Here is a 16,455-nt window from a genome sequence, read left to right on the forward strand (position 1 = left end):
AATAGAAAAGAATTTTAAGAAGAATGTATATATTGGGTTGGCTAAAAATTTGGGTTTTTCCATAAGATCTTATAGAAAAAACGAAATGAACTTTTTGGTCAATCCAATATGTGTATAACTGAATCACTTTGCTATACAGCAGAAGTTAACACAACAGTGGAAATCAACTATACTACAATTAAAAATTTTTTTAGTATTATATATAACTTATTTGTTAAATCGGGGTTTTGATTATATAAACAATTCCCTAAAAATAAGTAGGGAATTTTTTAAAGACAATGTTTAGAGATTATTGTAAAATCTTTTAGATTCCCAGGAAAAAATGTTTCAGGGCCCAAACTTGTATCCTTCTATTTTTAAAGTTATTCTGATTTCAAAATAGAGTACCGTTAATGTCTTCACTCAACAAACATTTATTGAGCATCTATTATGTACCACAATATATTCTGTTCCTTAAAAACTTTAGGCACACAAAAATCTCTGAGTACAGTCAAATAATGAAACATTTGTGAAGGGAGAAAAGTGATAAAAATAATTTTTTTAGAAGAGCCCATAAATACAAGCCATCTTGGTTAAATCTACTTTAGAAAGTAGAGATTTTTTTTCACCCTGAGAATCATATCCATTGGTTGAAATGTCTGGATGACAAGCCTTTTTTTCAGTTTTGAGTTATTAATAGAGTACATTATAGTTCTTTATTTTTTATAACAAAAGTAATATAGTAATTTGAAAGCATGTAAATTAAAACTGGAAGTGTCCCTGCAGTAATTTCTCTCCCTAAGAATAGCCACTATTAACAAGTTTATTCATCTAGACATTTTTTTCCACGCACTATAGTAGACGATCCAAGAAAGTATAAATTTTCAAATTACTAGGAAATTTGACACTTAAACCTCTTCTATAATTGGCGAGTGCCAAAGAGAATCTTTTTTCAAAAAAATATTTTTTAATATTTATTTTTTTTATAATTTTATTGACTTCTTTATTTATGGCTGTGCTGGGTCTTGGAGAAGGAAATGGCAACCCACTCCAGTATTCTTGCCTGGAGAATCCCGTGGACAGAGGAGCCTAGCAGGCCATAGTCCATAGGGTCGCAGAGAGTCAGACACCCAAAGCGACTAAGCATGCACGCACGTGCTGGGTCTTCGTTGCTGCTCAGGCTTTGCACTAGTTGCGGGCAGCGGGGGCTTATTCGGATGGTTTCTCATGTTGCAGAGCGTGGCCTCTAGGGTGAGTGGGCTTCGGTAGTTGTGACATGTGGGTTCAGTAGTTAGGACTCCTGGGCTCAGTAGTTGTGGTGCATGGGCTTAGTTGCTCCGCAACACGTGGGATCTTCCTGGATCAGAGATCCAACATGTGTCCCCTGCATTGGCAGGTGAACTCTACCACTGGGTCGCCAGAGAAGACACAAGGAGAATCTTAAGTTACCCAAAGATCGCCAAAGCAGTGTGCCCCTCCCAGCTGATCAGTGGTGCGTTCAACATCCTTCCCATGCTAGGGTATAAGTGTGGCTGTGTTAGTCACTCAGTCATGTTCCACTCTTTGAGACCCCAGTGACTGTAGCCTGCCAGGTTCCTCTGTCCATGGGGATTCTCCAGGCAAGAGTAATGGAGTGGGTTGCCATTCCCTTCTCCAGAGGATCTTTCCGAGCCAGATATTGAACCCACATTTCCCACATTGCCGGCAGATTCTTTACCCTGTCTGAGCCACCAGGGAAGCCTGGTGTATAAGTAGTAGGCTGCAGGAGAGGATATTTCTCCAACCCCTTCCCAGTCCTGTTGATATCCATCAAAATAAGGCTTAAAAACTTCAAGACAACCACATATCAAAATCTGGGCTTCTGTCTTCACAGGGCTTTAGCTCATCCCGTTGATGATTGCCAGACTTGAACTTCATGAGACCACTTGTTGGATATTTCCAGCAAGGAGGCGTTTAACACATCTCCTTTCCCAGATTGTACTCTCATTCAGATCTGATAGACCATCATAATACTGGCCAAACATGCATGTGAAAAACAGGCCAATATTTATTCCTTCAATTACTTTTTTTCAATAAGAGTGTCTAAGAAGGAAGACCCTGAGAAGACATCAAGGCCAAGTGAAAAGACATCAAGGCCAAGTGAAAAGACTCTTCCAAAATTATGTGGTTGGCTGGTTAAGCAGTCACCTCAGGACCTGGGTCTGTATCCAGGCTAGGGTACTACAGCAAGGAAAGAAACTTATAGGAGACATTAATGCAGCAAGAAAACAAAACAAAATTTGGAAAAAAAGAAAAAGAATAACATTTTAAGATTGGTAGGGACTTCCCTGGTGGTCCAGTGGTTAAGACTCCACACTCTCAACACAGGGGTCCTTGGTTCGATCCAGGGCCAGAGAACTCAATCCCACATGCCTCAATTAAAGATCCCGCAAGCTGCAACTAAGACCTGGTGCAGACAAAAACAAAAACAAAGTGTACAAAATACCCCATGCTTGTTGTTTAAAATTCCTTTATGACTTCCAGAAATTACTATCGAGAGCAGAAAAGCAAAACAATGCATGAGACATCACACACAAGATTAACAATTTAGTTGTTTTTCTTGGTAAAACATTCTAAATGCCCAATATAAACTGGTCATAAGATGTTTTGGATCAAATGACTTTCTGACAGCCAGAACAAAACCCAGAACTAAATTCTAGGAGTACATGAATGAAGAACCTATAGTTTTTACTATTATGGAGCAGGCTCTATCTCAATTATATGATAGATTAAGTTGATGCCAACACTTTTCTGTTCTAATGCTTTCTTTGCTTTATGTCACATCTTTGTCTGCAAATGTATAATCACAGGAATAAAACTATAATAGAAACGAGAGATGTTAAAGATTTTAGTCCACATCTTAAGTGACCTTACTGAATTTTCTTACCTGATTTTGACATTATTGTACTCCTTGAATGACAAACATCCAATTCACAAACACCAGGATGTAAAAATAGGCTGTTAGACAACTGCCTTAAAAATTCATTTATGGAAAGAAATTTTTTGTTTGTTGGAATTTGGTCTTCTGTGAAAAGCATGGGAAAGAAAAGAGTTTTTTTAAAAACATGTTTTTGATTGGCCGATTCCCAGTTTGTCCTTCAATATGGTAAGCAACCAAGGGCATGAGACTTATGACACTTAAAAGATTTAGTCTTATGTGACTTAGACATATACAAGACTTCTGAAGACTATTGAAGGTAATACATTATAAGGTCTTTCATATTTACTTCATTTTTTTAGTTTGTCATTTCCATTGAATTCTTCTATCAGAAAACTCTGTCTCTTAAGAGGTTAATGTCTAAAATATTTCCAGAACTCCTACAATTCAGTAGAAAAACAAACAATCCCCAATTAAAAATGGGATGGTATCTTAACAAACATTTTTCCAAAGAAGACATATAGATTGACCAACAGGTATATGAGAAGGTGCTCAGCATCACTAATCATCAGGGAAATGAAAATCAAAAATACTCTCATACTTGTTAGAATGGCTACTGTCAAAAGGCAAGAAATGACAGGTGTTGGTGAGGATGTGTAGAAAAAGAAAACCGGATCTTTTACTGATGGGAATGTAAATTTGTGCAATCACTATGGAAAACAGTATGGAGATTCCCCCGAAAATTAAAAATTGATCCAGCAGTCACAACTCTGAGCATTTATTTCAAGGAAATGAAAACATAGACTCAAAAAGATATCTGTACCCATGTTCACTGCCATATTGTTTACAGTAGTCAGGATGTGGAAATAATATAAGTGTCCATCAATAGATGAATGGATAAGGAACATATGAGAATATACATATTTCTCCAGCTCCTATGCTTCAAGAAATACTATCTGCATTAATAGTTGCTAAAGCCTGGATTCTAAATAATGAGATGCTTTGTTGTACTTGGTAACCACATTATCTATCTGTCTAGCTATCAAACTGCTTCTCATGTGGTGCAGTTAGCAAAGAATTTGCCTACCGGTACAGAAGACCCAGGAGACACAGTTTTGATCCCTGGGTTGGGAAGATCCCCTGGAGAAGGGAATGGCAACCCACTCCAGTATTCTTGCCTGGAAAATTCCATGGGCAGAAGAACTTGGTGGGCAGTCCATGGGGTTGCAAAGAGTTGGACGTGACTGAGCAAGCACATGCACACACACATATATATACATAATATGAAATACTATTAGCTATAAAAAGGAAATCCAGCCATTTAGGATGACATGTTAAGCAAAATGAGTTAGAAAAAGACAAATATCATATGATCTCACCTATATGGGGAATCTAAAAAAAAATAAAATTAAAAACTCCCAAACTTAGACACTGAGAACATGTTGGTGGTCTCCAGAGGTAAGGAGTAGGGGTGAGGTGAAATGGGTGAAGGTAGTCAAAATGTACAAACTTCTAATTATAAAATAAGCAGTCCTGAGTTTGTAATATATAGCACAGTGACTATAATCAATAATACTCTATGGTATATTTAAAAGTAGCTAAAAGAGGAGATCTTAAAAGTTCTCATCACAAGAAAAAGAAAAATTTGTAACTATGAGTGGTGATGGATGCTAACTAGATTTATCATGGTGACCATCTAGCAATATATATATATATATATATATATATATATATATATATATATATGTTATATATATAGTCACTACATTGTACACCTGAAACATATAATGTTTTAAGTCAATTATATCCTTAAAAAAAGTCCCAAATAATTTCTATTCAATTTCAAGAAACTGTAGCTGCCCTATGTTGTTTCACTGATATAAATCTGACTCCACAAAACTTCACTTGAATGAAAAGTCAAATCACTGTTTTTTCATTTAATACTATAATAGGTCCCTAACTCTCTAATATTTTTGAGCATTGGTGTTAATTCATTGACCTAGACAAGTGGGTAAGTGTCCTCATTCTAAAGCAGTCTTCAAACTGTAGCTCATTAGAGAGCTCTCCTTGGATTAAATGCAATTACTTATATCTATGGAATTTCTCCAGCTCTTATGTTTCAAGAAGTACCATCAGCATTAGTAATTGCTAAAGTCTGGATTCTAAATGATGTAATGTTTTGTCCTACTTGGTAACCACATAATCTGTACTAATTTTCTACACACATATCTAGTGAAATACATTTCCAGAATAAAGGTTGTGATTCAGAAATTTCAACATAATTAAAATCACATTTAAATATAAATAATAGATAACTAATAAGGACATGCTATAATAAGGAAATCTACTCAGTACTCTGTAATGGCCTATATGAGAACACAATCTAAAAAGAGTTTATATAAGTATTTGTATAACAGATTCACTTTGCTGGACACCTGAAACTAACAAAACATTGCAAATCAGCTATGCCCCAAAAAAAATTTTTTTTAAAAATAGCTTTATGAAATAATGCATAGCATGAAGAGGTGGAAGAATCATGTTCTAAAGGTAGGAATGCCTGTATTTGAGATCTGGATCTGCCACATAAAAGCAGATGTTATGAATTTAAAGATGCCATTTGGCATCTCTGAGTTTTCTTATCTGCTAAAAATGATAGTTGTGACATAACTCTGATTTTTTCAAAACAATGTTATTGTAAAGATCAAATGAGCTGATTGTACATCAAAAAGTTTTCTAAGGTGCTGTAAGAAATCAGAAGTGTAGTGACAAAATATTTGTTTAAAAATGCAAAGTAGTATCTCATTTTCTTTCACTAAAATCAGAAAAAAAACTAGAGAAGTTTACAGTGGCATTACATTTTTTGGCCCTGAATCCATTTTACTATCTTTGCTGCACAAGTCAGATAACAATTTTTATTGTCTCATCTGATTTTAATGAAGCAATACTGTTTATAACAGATAGCACACATATGTTTGCCATTAAGAATTTCAACCAATTTCTGTAATATATTATGTGTTAAGGGGTGAAGGATGGAGAGAAGCATACTAGGCATAGATTTTTTACTTTACTAACAAAACTTTTACTAAATACCTTCTGGAGAAAATATAGAGAAGGCTTCCCAGGTGACCCAGTGATAAAGAATCTGCCTGTCAATGTAGGAGTTGCAGGTTCAGTCCTTGGGTCAGGAAGATCCCCTGGAGAAGGAGATGGCAACCCATGCCAGTATTTTTGCCTGGAAAATCCCGTGGACAGAAGAACTTGGTGGGCTATAGTCCATGGGGTCTCAAAGAGTCATACACGATAGCACATGCACGTCTATTATTCTACTAAAAGTTACAAATGGCCAACTTGAAGTACAGAAAAAAATTTTTTAAAAAGGAAAGAAACTAAACTTGAAAGATAAAGCAAAGCCTTCAGGTAAGTCTTTTCTCCAGTCAAGAAGGATGTGCTCAAAGCTTGTTTAAATAAAGAGAGGAATGAGCCATTAGAACAATAAGAATTGTTCATATAAAAGAACATAAGAATGGTGTCAAGGGAATAAAAAAGGCAAAGAAGATGAAGCACAAAAGTACAAGTGTTCTTAAGGGAAAGAGAAGTTGAAAAATGCTCGCAAAAAGAGAGAAAGGTAATGCGTTGGGGAACTTGAGACATCCCTGAGGTTTTATGTTCAAGCAGCAGTTATTCATGTCTGTGTCTCTCTCCATCATTAGATTTTTAGCTTCTTAAAGCAAGATGCATACTTTGGGTTTCCCTGGTGGCTTAGTGGTAGAGAATCCACCAGCCAGTGCAGGAGATGCAGGTTCAATCCCTGGCCTGGGAAGATCCTACATGTTGTGGAGCAACTAAGTCCATGTGCCATAACTATTGAGCCTGTGCTCTAGAACCCGGGAACTGCAACTACTGCAATCACATGCACAGACAAAAATAAAAAAATAAAACGTATAAATGACATAGCTTTATTCATATTATGCTTGTGTCTCCCAGAGCAACTAGTTCAGTTTCTTGTTCATAGAAGGTACTCCATGGGTATTGAGTTGAACCTGAATAAAAGTTGCCTGTGCTGCAGTTTAGATTCTGGTTATGGAATACAGTGATAGAGACATAGCAAGACAAGGCTCAGTAAGTATACACAGGCTCACTTATTTATTATAGACACTCTTAGTGAGCACCATGTACTAGGAAGTCTCTGAGGATAGAACAATGAATCACATGTGTTAGGATTCTGCTTTTCTTTACCAAAATATAACCCAGATCTTCCAAGTTTAGCATTAGAACAATTTCCAGATGATCAGGTGACACTTGTATCACATGGCCCTGTCTGTTTCCCCTGGCTTTCCCTAGCTATTGGCATCTTCAAACTGATTGCCATTGGGATGTCCCTGGTGGTCCACTGGCTAGGACCCCATGCTCCCATTTCAGGGGGCCTGCGTTCAATCCCTGGCGAGGGAGCTAGATCGCACATGCCCCAACTAAAGATCCTGCATGCCTCCACAAGATACAGCACAGCCAAAATAAATAAATAAATGTTTCTTAAAATAATAGAATAAACTAAACTGATTGCCACTGAGAGAAACATGCTGAGGGTAGGGGATGGAGTGAAGATTGATCCTCCTTTAGGCAGTTTGGTCCAAGCATGGACAAATGACCGTGTCTTCATTTCCTGTAATCCAGCTAGAATAGTTTATTAAAGATTGGTGGATAACAAAAGGTAAATAAACCTAAATAATAGCATGAATTTGGAAGATCTGAGTTGAAGCTATACCTTGCCTTCAAAGCTCATGTACCACCCTAGGGGGGAAAAAGACAATTAAAAGCAAACAGATCTTATCTGTGTCGTTCCTTTTTGGCTCCCACATGGAAGGTATGGGGAGCCACCTTTAATAGTAATTACAAAAAATACATTTCCAAACATTCTGACCCAATCTTTGGAGATGAAACTTCGTTTCATATCAATTATGGACCCACCCACTCAGTCAGACTCTCCTGTCTGAAGACTAGCTTCTCTCCTTGGCATGTATCAACAAGAACAACCTAGTCTTTCAGACTGCATCACAACATAACAGGCTGAACATTCTCTCAAGAGATACATACAGTTCAGTATAAGTGAGAAAGTTAGTCTGGGTAGTGTGGGTAAGATATGCTCTAGTTTCAGCTTTGACTCCTAATTAGGGAAATGGGCTCTGTATCTTTTAAAATAATAACAATATAAAGCTATAAGTTTCTTGACTATGTCCATATATCCCACCAAATTCCATATGCATGTCATGAAGAAAGAAAAAGAAAAAAAACATGAACACTTTGGCTCAAAGCATTCTATGAAGGAAAAGAGACTGCAGGGAAAAAAATAGAGGAGGAAGAAAAGCTACTCTTCAAATTTCCCCTAGTGCTAGTATAGTTCTGCTGCTGCTGCTGCTGCTGCTGCTAAGTCGCTTCAGTTGTCTCCGACTCTGTGAGACCCTATAGACGGCAGCCCACCAGGCTCCGCCGTCCCTGGGATTCTCCAGACAAGAACCCTGGAGAGGGTTGCCATTTCCTTCTCCAGTGCATGAAAGTGAAAAGTGAAAGTGAAGTCGCTCAGTCGACTCCGATTCTTAGTGACCCCATGGACTGCAGCCTACCAGGCTCCTCCGTCCATGGGATTTTCCAGGCAAGACTACTGGAATGGGGTGCCATTGCCTTCTCGGATAGTTCTAGCAACACACAAATATCTCCTGTATCCTTGTAACAGTTCTAAGAATTCAGCTCATTTTATAAGTATGGAAAACAGAATAGCAAGGATCGAAGTGAGTAAATCTGTTTACATTTAGCTTGTAATTATTGTGCGAACTTAGCTTCACGACTTCACTCAATAAATATTTATTGCGAATTAATTACATATAAGCATTACAATATAACATAGCAGAGACACAGTGACATACATTCTCTGTCCTCAAATTATGTCTACTCCAGTAATGAAAGAAAAAGTACTTCACTAATGAGAAGGTCACTCATAAGTACTGAAATAATATTTTAGATGTCAATGTCAGGGAGTGAAAGTAACCCTCTAGTCATTTAAAAAATGAGTGGCTGGTGAGGAAAGAGGCAATGAACATGTAATTGAATACTCCCTGGACGTGTTAGTTCAGGTTAAAAATTCTCAAGCTACTTTAAAAATTGAATTTGCTCAGTTATATTGAGTCATTTATTCAGAGACAGCCTGAGGGTAGGGACATTAATTAGAACCAATTGTGGCAGATCCAAATCTAACACAGCTCTCCACTTTAAAAGGCAGGGGGAGGAAGGAATAGGGGAACAACCTCATGTTTCCAGAAAAGAATTGTTCCAGAAAGATCAAAAAAAGAAGGGCAATTATGAAGGGAAGCTGAATCAGAAGGTAAGAAAAGAACTGAGCAGAAAGAGAATGGCTGCTCTAAGAAGTAACACAAGCTACATCTGGCAGCATATGGTTATGGCTAAGAACATGAACTTAAACATCAAAAAGACCTGGATTTAGATTCTGGCCTCCCTGCAAAATGTTATATCTGGGTATCTTTGAGCCTCAGGTTTCTCATCCGTAAAATGGGGGAAAATAATAATACCTCTTTCGTTTACATGGCAGCTTAAAGGTTAAGTAACCAAATGCAAATAAAATGCCTGGGACATTGTGTGCTCCCGGTTGGTGGTTCCTATTTTTGATGATTCAGTAATTTAAGGAGACTGTGTCCTTGAACTTAGTGAACATTTGGTAATCACTGGTGCCTATTAATTCAATGGAATGCTAAGCAATCTTTAAAATACATTCTACAGCAGCAATCCTTAATTGCTCATGGGTGGGGGCATTTTGAGAGTTTGAAGGGAAAGTTTTAGGACATTGTAATCACAGAAATAGCAGTGGAAAATGATACTCTGGATTAATGGACAGAGATGGGAGATGCTAGATGTTCCAGAATTCTCAGGAAAGTTCTACACATAAAAGGATGCATGCCCTTGCATCCTATGTGATTTTCAAATGTCCTTCTAGACATTCGTGGAGGTATATGATCTGAATCTAGAGCTCAACTCCATTATACATGAACATAAATGGTTTTTTTCATGATTTTAATGTAAATTTTCTAGGAAAGCCATTATTATGTAAATAAAGGAAAGAATGTATTTTGTTTTGTTTGGAATTTTACCAAGGATAGTTCACCATCTTGGTAAAATCATGTGACTCATGACTATGTCACCCCATGACAAATCAACACAACTGTGTATCAGTCTGCTTTTGAGTCATGACATTAGAGTTAAAGCTACAAGAGAAAGATAAACACCACATGATTTCACTCTTACGTAGAAAATAACAGAGAAACAAAACCAAAAATGAACAAGTTAAACCAAACGAAAACAAACATGATGTGGAGAATAGAGTAATGGTTTCAAGAAAATGGTAGGGATGTTGGGGAGGCCCAATGGGTCAAAGAGATCAACTATGTAGTGACAGAAATGAAATTTTTAGTAGTGAGTACACTTTAGTGTATACAGAAGTAGTAATACAATGTTGTACACATCAACTTATATTGTGTTATAAACCATTGTTACCTAAATAAAAAAGAAATAAAAAAAAAGAAAGTTCCTTAAATATATACAAAACCTGACATGTTCACTCTGCCTTCCAGTGAATTCATGCCTCAGCACTTCATATATTATTTCATTATAAATTGCTTCACTTTTAATTATCCTATGTATTATAGCTAAGGCATTTTTTTAAATAAACTGTTTGGTCATGGTGGTTTAGTCACTAAATTGTGTTCAACTCTTATGACCCCATGGACTGTAGCCCACCAGGCTCCTCTACCCATGAAATTTCCTAGGCAAGAATACTGGAGTAGGTTGCCATTTCCTTCTTTAAAATAAATTGTTTATATATATTTCATCTAAGGATAATGAAGAAGGTATTACAAAATATTTGCTATGAACAGGAGTGTTGGGCCTGATAGGTTGAGAACCATTTCCTAGAATTATATTTAATGTCATGAAAATATATTAACATAAGATTAAGTGAAAAAGTAGATTCAAAGCATTACCTATGGGTTGATCCCAGTTTTATAAACAAAACAAACAAAATTGACAAAACTCACATTCCTTTCCCTGTAAGATGGGATCACAGTAATCCAGCTGAAGAGGTCTCTTATGTACTCCTCAGGTCTGTAAAACTTTGATCAAATATTTTGCTTTATTTCAATTAAATTATAGCAGTGAATTATAGAAGTGTATTGTTTGTGTTTCCAGGGATTAGATGGGAATGAAATATGGATTTTAACCCTGGCTTTATTATTTAAGCCAAGTCCTTTAACTTTTACAGGTTTATTTTGCAATCTGAAAAACTTGAAGATACATGATAAATAACACAAGATTTCTAGCTTTCTGTTTCTTTGATTCTAAAGCAAATGCTTGTTCATTACAGGTTTAAGTAATATTTCCCCAACAATGCTCTACCTGGGGACATTTATGGATATTAAGTAAATAAAGTTCTATGGTCAGTATATCTTAGAAAACACTGGGCTAAATGAAGTAAAACATGTTTTTGTAGGTACGACTTTTCAATTTTCTTGTTAAGCTTAAAAATATTCTGAGTTTTCAAGAGAAGTACAGTGTGTAGCATTTCCTGTATATATTTGACTACAAAATCTCTTCGGTTCATATACCCTGAGACTTCCATGGAAATAATGTTCTGCATAGCAAGTGCTGGGCCACACTAATTTAAGATGGTGTGTGTTTTAATATATTTTAAAAGATTTTCTTTTATTTTCAAAAGACTGACTCCCCATGGTTAATTTTCAGGCATTATAACAAGCAATGGAGAAAAGAGTTGTGTATAGTGATTCTCTTAAATCATATCATTTGAAATCAGAACTTTTAAGTTCAGGTTAATACAAAGATGCTTGCTCCTTGGAAGAAAAGAACCAACCTAGACAGCATATTAAAAAGCAGAGACGTTACTTTTCCAGCAAAGGTCTGTCTAGTCAAAGCTATGTTTTTTCCAGTAGTCATGTATGGATATGAGAGTTGGACTATAAAGAAAGCTGAGTGCGGAAGAATTGATGCTTCCAAACTGTGGTGTTGAAGAAGACTCTTGAGAGCCCCTTGGACCGCAAGGAGATCCAACTACTCCATCCTATAGGAGATCAGTCTTGAATAGTCATTGAAAGGACTGATGCTGAAGCTGAAACTAGAATACTTCGGCCACCTAATGCGAAACACTGACTCTTTTGAAAAGACCCTGATGCTGGGAAAGATTGAAGGCGGGAGGAGAAGGGGACAACAGAGGATGAGATGGTTGGATGGCATCACCGACTCAATGGACGTGAGTTTGAGCAAGCTCCAGGAGTTGGTGACGGACAGGGAAGCCTGGTGTGCTGCAGTCCATGGGGTCACAAAGAGTTGGACACGATTGAGTGGCTGAACTGAACTGAATAGAAAGAAGGAACCAAGAAGGTTAACAAAGAACACAAACTGTAGTGTGTGATGAGCACGAGTCATTTTAGAGCTAAAAGGTGACACAGAGCTCTCTTCACATCAAAAGACTGATCTGTTTTAAAATTTGTCAAAAAAAAAAAAACAAGTTTGATGTATCCATTAAGTTGAAATAGTTAAAGTCTGAAAGTTGTTTATAGAAAAGCTACACAGTGCAGATATAGAAGGAATGTAATATTATATATGGAGAAAGGAAGAAATTAGGTGATTTGAAACATTAGAAATATTGTGCTTTCTTGGTTATTTTATGAAGATTAGGCCACCAATACAGACAACCTAAATTAAAAACTACAGTATAATTCTAGAGAGAACATAAATAACAAGATTATCCCAGCTGCAAAAAAGAGAATAATGCCTTTAACCGATGATTATTTTAAAGGTCAGCTGGTGGAAATTCACTGAATTTGTTTTATGTAGGTGTATCAGTAGTTGGTATTAGTTTTAAAAACTCCCGAATGTTTGACATTTAAAGAATTATTTTGGATTGTATAAATTTCAAATTTCAGAATGCAGATTATTTAATGAGTGGAGTATCTGTTGCAAAATTTAAACATCTAGGTTCATTTGCCCTGCTGCATATTGTGCTTCTGGGTCACAGTTTACTGCACAAAATGGTTTATGAAAACTGATCTTAATAGCATACCAAGTAAAATTTAATCATGAAGGTAAGTCTACCATCAAAATAAAAACAGAACGAAACACTCAGGTAATAGATTCTAAAACCAACTTAAGGCTTAATTAACATATAAATCCTGAAGGGCAAAAGTCATACTGAAGTCTACATTTTGAAAGTTAGTCACTTTGTCATGTCTGACTCTCTCTGACCCCGTGGACTCTATCCACCAGGCTCTTCTGTCTATGGGATTCTCCAGGCAAGAATACTGGAATGGGTTGCCATGCCCTCTCCCAGGGAATCTTCCCAACCCAGGAATCGAACCAGCATCTCTTATGTCTCCTGCATTGGCAGGCAGTTTGTTTACCACTAGTGCCGCCTGGAAAGTGCCTGGATGCAGAGAAACTCAGTCATATTAACTAGATACAAGGGGCTGCCAGGTCTAAAACGCAGCTCTGCTCTTTTTCTCACGTCAATGGAGTAGACTGTGTTTCTGGCTCCGAAATCTTAGCTGGACATCTGGGCAGAGCCTCCTTGGTGCCTCCCACCATGGGAACGTGGCCTGCCATCCTCTCTCTGTCCCACCTGTTGCTGCCTGTCCACCAGTTTCCTTCTTGCTGACCCTGCTTCTCATGTGCCGCTGGGTAACTCAGCCAACCAGCCATTTTTCATTTCTGTGGGAAAGAATGCCTGACTTGGGCATCAGCCTAAAGAGTGAGGCTAGTTCAACAGTCTCTTTTAGCACAATATGGGACATAGATTTAGAGGCTATATGATAAATGTCCTTTGTTGACAGGGAAAAATCTCAGAAATATGTACTTGGTTTCTGGAAGAAATATAAAAATGCTTCAGGGAATTCGCCTGCAGTCCAGTGGTTAAAACTCTGAGCTTTCATTGTGTAGGGTGTGGGTTCAATTCCTGGTCAGGGAACTATGATCCCACAACTATGAGCACGCGCACACACACACACACACACACACGCTTCAGGTAGAATGTTTAGAGAACATGAAATGTCATTTCCTTACAATTCTTCAGGAGAATTATGGTATTAATGCATATGTATGGAATCTAGGAAAATGGTGCTGATGAACCTATTTGCAGGGCAGGGATAGAGACCCGGAGATGGGTAATGGACTTGTGGGCACAGCAGGAGAAGGAGAGGGGGTGATGAATTGAGAGAGCAGCATTGATATATATGTATACACATATATATACACTGTCATATGTAAAACAGATAGTGGGAAGTTGTTGTATGGTACAGGGAGCTCAACTCAGTGCTCTGTGAAGACCTAGATGGTGTGGGGGTAGGAGGAAGGCTCAAGAGAAAGGGGATATATGAGTATTTACGGCTGATTCATGTTGTCGTAGGACGGAAACCAACACAACACAACAAAGCAATTATCCTCCAATGAAAAGTAGATTAAGAAATAATAAAATGGATAACCACTACAACAAAAAATTATGGTGCCATGCATGCTTTCAGAGTAATGTGGCAGATAGTGAAATCTTGATAAATGTAAATATACTGTCTTTTCTTCAGGCACTTCAACTTCTCTATTGAATGTGCTGATATTTTAATTTAAAAGTAGGCAATACAAATAAAAGCAAAAATAAATTCAAAGTTTGGACATCTGTATTTTTTTGGAAATTTGCGATGTCATGGAAATTTCTCGTCTGAAAGATCATCCTTATAGTAACTGACTATATAAGTTTATCTACAGATTTATATATCAATGTGAAGCCTGGATTGATGTCATATAATCTTTCTCAGATTTTCAAGCCCTAGCTCATGCTTGCCACACAGAACTCCATGTTACCCTGAAAAACAAGAACAGAAACAACAGAAAAGCATAACCTTTCTCAATGCTTTCAGCAAGAGAACACGATGACATTTGGTATTTTTGGTAAAGCAGTTATGTGGGTCAACCCAAGCATTAGCATGTAATCTTCTTCCATCCGCGAAAAGGGTTGCTCAGGTAAAAATATTAATTTATCTGACAATTGTAAATCCTGTGCTATTAAAGGAAGAAAGGAAGGAAGAAAAAAAGTAAGGTAAGTGAGTAGGTTGGTTCTAGGGAATGGCTTAGTGGGTGCTATCAGCAAACAAGTAATTTTATCTGATAATAAAGCAATTCATTGCAGAAAGAGAGCCAAAAGAGACATACTTTCTTAAACCATTTATTTGCCTTATTATAATAACATAATTACAAGAGTTAATATATAGCATTTTTTGTTATTTTTATTTCTCAAAATATTTTTACTCAGTTATCTTCATCTTCAAATTGTTTAAGGTATGTAATATCCTGTTTTATTCCCTTATTTTTGATAGACAAGAAACTTTGAAATGAAAATCCTGGCAAACTGCCAAAGGTAACAGAACTATTTAATGACAGAATTGGAAGCAGAACACATCACTTTTGCCTCTATTCCAGTGCAAACGGATATGTGTATTTCCACACGTTTTCAGGCTATGATTACCTAGAAATTATTTGTGAAGAGATTTCTTGAATTTAACACATACTCTGAATTTTTCTACTTGTGGTTTCATCTTCCAGTTGTGTCAGTGTGTTTTGTTTTCATGATTCCACACCACCCCCCCAACCTTGGATAAAATCTCATGGAAGAAAGCACAGTAGCTACTCCTTGAAAGTATCTTTGAAAAATTCACAGTGTTAATACAAGTCAGCACAAGCCTGTACGCTATATTTACTAATTTAGTCAAGAAACACTGTTTGCTCTTGTCAAGCTTAACATTTATTATTTTACCTGTTTTCATGCCAACCCTTCAAGTACATATTATTCTTATGTTTCAGATGAAGTTGAGCAATTTGCCTGGGATCATAGAGTAAGTGGCAGAGCCAGAATTTGTACCCAGATTGGTGGCACTCTAAAAGCCATAGGATTTCTATTCCACCAAGTTAACATGCCAGAGTCTCTTCTCTCAAAGTACTGTGAGTGTTCAGATGGGGATAAAGGTATATACCTGGCTGGGCGGGGATGAGGATGGTGTGGGATTCAGAAGGCTTTGTGAATGAAGGAGCATTGGACCTAGTGCTTAGAAGATGTGATTATTTTGATCATGTACAAATGCAAGGTTGAGAAGTGTAAGCCAAGAACAGTATGAACAAAGGTATAGAGTGGGAAAGTCAGAGCATATGTAGAGAACAAGTTTGGGTAGAACCTAAAGTGAATGAAGAAGAAATGTGGTTAAGTTTGGAAGCGTGTTTGAGGTTATGAAGATCTTTGAACAAAAGGCAGTGGACAGTCTTTACTACCAGTGGCTTATACAGATGGGTATGAATATAAAACACACAGTCTTCAAATTTCAATGGTATCTGTGTTAGGAGAATGACCCTATTAAGAGGAGGTTTTGTTTGTTTGATTTGCAAAGAGTAATGGAACCCTTCTAACTGACAACTTAGGACTTAAGGATAGATGATGTTTAGGATATCAA

Source organism: Muntiacus reevesi, chromosome 22 (assembly GCF_963930625.1).
Source record: "Muntiacus reevesi chromosome 22, mMunRee1.1, whole genome shotgun sequence".
Lineage (NCBI taxonomy): Eukaryota > Metazoa > Chordata > Mammalia > Artiodactyla > Cervidae > Muntiacus > Muntiacus reevesi.